At 33.4% G+C, this 6,664-nt stretch overlaps 1 long non-coding RNA gene across 1 annotated transcript; it reads left to right on the top strand.

Annotated features, from left to right (window-relative positions):
• The first annotated feature begins 5,076 nt into the window (after positions 1 to 5,076).
• On the top strand, positions 5,077 to 6,279 carry LOC128168665 (uncharacterized). Its single transcript, XR_008241431.1, has 3 exons — positions 5,077 to 5,694; positions 5,879 to 5,936; positions 6,150 to 6,279. It is a non-coding gene; the product is annotated as an uncharacterized LOC128168665 (long non-coding RNA).
• Positions 6,280 to 6,664: the final 385 nt, after the last annotated feature.

Here is a 6,664-nt window from a genome sequence, read left to right as displayed (position 1 = left end):
TCTGTATCCTTCATTATGGGCAGATACGTGTCAATTTGAGAGTAATTGCAATGTTATAGGCGAAATATTCATACCCCAAAAAACACACCAAAATCAACTAGATGCTGTCATTAGACGGTAATGCCTGCACCAAGCGTTTGCTCCTAAATAACACAGTTTTGTACCAGTAGACAATACAAGTGGGATCTATTTATATTAATCATAGTCCCTCACTCAAATATTTCACGCTGTATTTCATCAATTGAAGTTAAACACCGCTCGTGGAATCGAATCCAATTTAGTGAATTTCCCTGTGTTTTATGTGTATCTGTATCCTTCATTATGGACAGATACGTGTCAATTTGAGAGTAATTGCAATGTTATAGGCGAAATATTCATACAAAAAAAAAATAACCAAAATCAACTAGATGCTGTCATTAGACGGTAATACCTGCACCAAGTGTTTGCCCCTAAATAACACTGTTTTGTACGAGTTTAATGAAGGCCACATGCAAGCTCCGGTAATTCATTTAAAAATCATATTTTCATAACTGAGGATGAGATCCCTTCCCATATGATAATACACATGAGCAGCACTTTATGTGCAATTTGGGGTTTAACTGTTTGCAGTGAATTTTCAGTTAATCAATAATCTTAACATTTCATGTCATAGAAAGTATAATGGTCTATATAATTATTACAAACAAAATTAAAAATTAAATTATGCATCCTCCCTGTTGCGGTTGCCGGTTTTAGATTTGCTTCTGTGTGCTTTCATGTACATCATCATGTACACTGCACAGATACAGAGAATGGATGGGAGTGAAGGGTCCAGACCCCCCCCCCCCCTCCCCATGAAAATTCATTTATATCAATTGTAAAATTACCAAAAATACACCTTGGACCCCAATGCTCTAACAGACATGTAAACGCTCTAACCCATTGCGCTTCAATGTTAGGTAACATTATTTGGGGGGTAAATATTTAATTAACATTTAATAGACTTTATTGTTTATCTCAATAGGAAGTATACATCACAATATGCAGGTGTCCTGCATCACCTTAAAGCTGTTATTTACCTAATAAAATACTGCAAGTGGATTTGAAGAATAGGTCATAAAAATACCTGCATGTTACAAATAACTGATCTTTGTCTGAAGTTACGTACACAACACAGGTCTGCAGGTCTCATTAGCGGGTACTAGTTTTACCCAACCCTTCGATTAGATGGGTTCACGTGTATACATTTATGTCTGGTTTTTCCATATGCAGAAAAGGATTGGTTAAGATCAGCTAAAGGAATTCATTATTGTATTTTTTAATTGGATTATCATTATGATGTTGACCAATTTAGGTAAGCATAATACATGTAGGAGCAGTAGCACAATATAACGAGATGCCAGCATACATAAGTTCTACTTTCACTATCTAAATGTGATTTCCCTTTGACAGCATACTGTATCATCATCTTTTAATATTTGAATAAGCTTATCATCGTTACCTATCCTATCGCAATTGTAAAGTTTCTGTCATTTTAGTTGCAAAAGTTATTTTTTTCATTTGTCAGACTTGCACTATTGAGTTGACCCCATATTGACCCTGTAAAAAAAAATTCTTATTAAATTTGTGTATTACATGTAAGTAAGTGTAGACACTTATCATTTTTATATGGGTTATAATAGAAAGGAAGGAGTATTTCTTTCTTAATGTATTATAATGCATCAAATACAATGTAGGTCATGACCTTATGGGACTGTTCTGACCCCACGAAACAGGAAAATACAAAATATCTTTTAATGTCATTATGATGCATCAAATGGTGTAAAGTACATTAATGACCCCAAGGTATTGTCTTTAACCCCCCCCCCCCCTTTATGAAATAGGAAATGATGATGTAATTGTATTTAATGACCTATTCTACTCTTGAAAGTGTGTTATATTGTTTATGCGGAAAGGCACACTGGTATAAATACGTTATTTTATGAACATGATGAAGTAAAGTATTAAAGAACTAAAAGTTATTTTATCTGCTAACCGTAATAAAATGCAATGAATTCAACTAACTGATATCTTCCCTAAGTATGCTACCATCCTTTTAGAAATTAATTTCATACATTTATGTGTTTTAGCTACCCAGGAGGCAAAGATAAACAGTCAAGGAAGAGTCGGATTTACATGTTACACAGCATTAAAAGTTGGACAGATCATTTTTAAAATCACTTTATAGACATCATACGATTTATATTATACTTTAAGAAGTAGATTTAAACATTGTAAAATATTACATTTTGCAAAGCTAATTAAGTATTATTTTAGCGTTCTACCTCAACTCCAAAATTCAACTCAAAAATAATGAAGGATTGAAATTGTTTGTTTCAAGTCTGCAAAAGCTTCATTTGTAGTTATCCCAATTCATTGTGATAAAATTGAATGCATGCAATCATCTTGTAACACCATTTTCACTTTCAATAATATTCTGTTAATCATTTACACTTAAATATGATATATCATATCCAAAGGCTTTCGATTTAAAAATGATAAATAACAATAAGATTACAAAATAATATGATTGTGGGCTTTGAAATAATAAGTCACAAATAGATTTTTTTTTCATGCTGTCACTTTATCTGTTCCGTATTACTAAATCAATACTCTGTTTAGGATTAAAATAATTTTTTAAAATTAACGAAATAAAATCGCTAAAAGTCATATTCATGTCCTAAAAGGTATTTTGTAATTCAAATAATATTACAATTAAAATAGATGGATGTGCTAAATCAGTATTTAGATAAAGCAATCATAGAACAAACTAGATCTCGTTACGAGTAACGAGTAGGTCTTCCGTCCGATTTTGTTTTCATATGATACGATGAAATATCGATATTCTCTGCCAAATCTGCGATCTTGGTGAATCTAGGTTTTTTGTCTCGAGACCGAAAACGGACGAACAAAAGAGGTTTATGAAAATAAAAGCTAGGTTTTTCTTATACATTTGTTTAGTGTACACTACTGTTAATCATGGGAGATGAAACACAAAAGATAATCAGTTAAACTTGTGAAAAAAATGAATTGTTTGAACTCTTCTGGTGAGTACCGGAAGTGACGGTTGACAAAAGAAAACCCGTTAAATATATCTTCAATCGATTGCTTATCATTTATTAAAGTTTGTGTCTCAATTCACTTACAGTGACTAAAATCTCGCTGGTATCAATTTTGTAAAAAGGCTAGGTACCAAAGATATTTGAAATCTTGATTGTTTTCAAGTTATCTGTAATATAGTTTACGAGTGTCTTGGCCCCTCATTTAAGGGGCCAGCCCCTTTTTCTCAATCGAAATGTCTCACGAATACTAACATTTTTTGTTCTTACACCCATCTAAAATTGTTGTTCATTTTTTAGATACAAATGATTGAATATTTTAGGGGCCAGCCCTCTAGATCCTTAATGGGGACAGACTTTAGAGTTTTGATTAGTGGAATCGATTAGAATCATCAATGCAACCATTTTTTTTTCTACATTGCCTAACAAAATATGTCTCCTTCTCTAGATAAATTGCATCAAAGTTTAAGTACTTTAGCCCCTTAAAATCCCTAATTACGTCATAAATGGGTGTGAAAATGATTTTACCTGATAAATATTGCTACAATCAACAACTTTGCTTCTATATTGTATTACAAAATTTTGATCGTTTTTAAGTTATTTGTAATAAAGTTTACGAGTGTTTTGGCCCCTAATTCAAGAGGTCAGCCCCTTTTTTTTATTTTGTTGGAAAGAACGTTTAATTATCTACTACTTTTGTGATATATGTCTTAACAAAATATTGACCGATAAAATGATACAGATGAAAACGTATGAAAATTTTGAATGAAAATTCGTTCTCAATTTTCGAGCCCAGGAGAGCTCCAAGAAATGGCGCCACTGGCGTAAAAAAATATAATAGTGCACAACTTCAAACTATAGACTACCTATCCTGAAAATTTCATAGTCATATCTCTGATAGTTTCTGAGATCAGCTCTGCACAAAATAGGTCGTGAAAATGGACAAAATGGCCGATAAATCGGTACCGGAAGTGCCGACAAGTAAAATCTCAAAAACATATGAAGTTTACATCAAGTCTCATCTTCTCTGAAAAAATGGTCGAAATCGGTCGAATAGTTTTCGAGAAATCTCGTGCACAAAATTTGTGGAAAAAAATAATAATTATAACTAGACACGATCTCGTTGCGAGCAACGAGGAGGTCTTCCGTCCGATTTTTAAAAGGTAAATCACGTCATCGACTTTAATTTTCGACAACAAAACATGATATGGAAATAGGAGTGAAGTACTAATGCTTACCTGTAATGCTTTTTATAAGTTCTCTTACGTTGCTTTTTTAAATACTTGCATTTCTTTCAATTGAAATAGACAAGATTAAACTTTTTTACCTCTGGCCCCTAATATCCCTAGTTAGGTAACGCATGAGAAAATCATTATATTGTAAGGATATATAAACGTATTATACCTAAAGTCTGTCCCAAGATATTTTTGCCACACATTCTCTTAAATCATTTGATATTTGTAAATATCTCTTGATTCAGACGATGTTCATTCGATAGTATGAAAAATCCCAATATTTCCCTTTTGAAACGCCCCCTCTAGCTTGTCAGGATTTAATACACGGCTAAAAAAAGAACGTCTACGGGGATTTTGCATTGCATCAGCCATTATAAAGCCCGGATGATAACTTTAAAAAATTGTGCTAGATATTCCGAAAGACTTCCGAATTGAGGAAAGATGTAAACATTCCCCATTATAAATATCCGTAGGAAATCTGTTTTCGATCCTGTGAATGTTTACGAAGGAAAAATGGTAATTTGTAAATGAAGTTTGACCCCTAAAAACGTTATTACCTAATTACGTAACACATGTTAAAATCAATAGATTTCTTGGATACATAACAGTTGAGATCGACACAAAATTTTAAATTTTGTTTAATTCATGTGATTTTGAATGACAACAGTTGTCAATGGAATTGGAGATCATTGTGGAGAATAAGCAGGTATTGAAAATACTTAATGCACATGATCATGCACATGACAGATAAAGTGTCTTACACATGTAAATCTTAATGTTAAAGCTGCTTGGTCCGATTTTCAATAAAATAATTGTACGCTTTTAAACGATGGTTATGCTAAGTATGTGTGCAATAATATACGTTGCAGTACATGTAGTTTTCCCTGTCAATTAAGCCATATTTCAATGAAAAAATTATGTACATGTTGAAACTCGTTGAATCCGGATGTTGTTTATTACGGCATGCTGCCCAATCCGGCGACATTATTCAGCCCCTTGACATTTTCCCATCATTTTTGTTTTAAAAATAATTGTGCAATCCGGATCCTATCTATTCTGTTAACCGGCGCAATGAAAAAGCCTACTGCATATTATTAGTGAGAGTTATCTCCCGTAGTCCGTCCACTTATCGATCGATCGGCCTTCTGCGAGATATTAATGCTCAATTATTGACCAATTTTTCTGTCGTTGCTATTGATTTAAACAACTGTTAATATAGATCCAAAGAAGCAACTTTTTTCAGTTAATACCGTAAAGTCTTGTTATGAATTGCAATTGGATAATTAGATTATAGTTCATCCAATTTTTTTAAGGCCGTGATTCAGGATACTGCGGGAGTAAGACTGCCGATATCGTTTGTTATCCCCGTTGCATGGCTACACGTACAGAGTTGCATATTATTCTGTCAAAATGCTCAATTTTTTTTTTATATAAAATTCTCATTTATATTAATAGTTATCTATTGTTTCCCTGCATCAAAACAGTTCTCGCCATCAGGTATTTCAGCCACCTGTTGACTAGTTAATGTTTTGTTTAACAATTTACGGTTAAGCATGCACTTTTCAGGTAAATCGGATGTTTGAAAGATTATCAATAACGACGATTTAATTCAAGGATTTCCATCGTATGTATTCCGTTATGGATTTATTGTTTGAAAAAAAATATTTAAAATGAAAATTTGTACCGTAAATAAGATCGATGAAATCTAATATAATTCAGAACAATTGAACATTTTGCAAGAATACACGATCAGGACCTACTGCATTAAATACTAAAATTAATTTGCAACAATATCCTCTAAACCGGATGTTGCCTAATCCGGCCATTTTTTTTTCAGAACCACCCTCCGCCGGATTAGACAAGTTTTGTTGTGTATTCGCAAAATAATCGACATAAAAGGGTTTTGCGTTATTTCGCCGCGTGTTTAAACTGGCCCCTTACGTCGAAGCTAGTATGATTGTATTACGACTTTGACATCTGTTTTTAGTCCCCTACCGGTTTCACCGGAGGGGACTATAGCTTTCCTCTGCGTCCGTCAGTCCGTCCGTCCGTCCGTCCGTCTGTCTGTCCGTCCGTCAGTCCGTCTGTCTGTCCCACTTCAGTTTTCCACACTTTTTTTCTTTATGCATTTGAGGAATAATATGAAACTTGCTGAACAGCTTCAAAATGTCAAACTACAGATCAAGTTTACACTTTTGTAGCGTCTGATTGACATGTTTTCGAGAAAATTAATTTTTTATATTCCAATTTTTTAATGTTCGGGTTCGTTATCGGGTTCGGTGTGTAACTGAATAAACGAGGTCAGTATGTAGTCAGTAATAATATCGTGCGTTACTTGTACCATTCCTTTTC

This window comes from Crassostrea angulata, unplaced genomic scaffold (assembly GCF_025612915.1).
Source record: "Crassostrea angulata isolate pt1a10 unplaced genomic scaffold, ASM2561291v2 HiC_scaffold_32, whole genome shotgun sequence".
Classification (NCBI taxonomy): Eukaryota; Metazoa; Mollusca; class Bivalvia; order Ostreida; family Ostreidae; genus Magallana; species Magallana angulata.
Note: the sequence above shows the minus strand (reverse complement) of the source record. Positions and strands in the feature narration are given on the sequence as shown.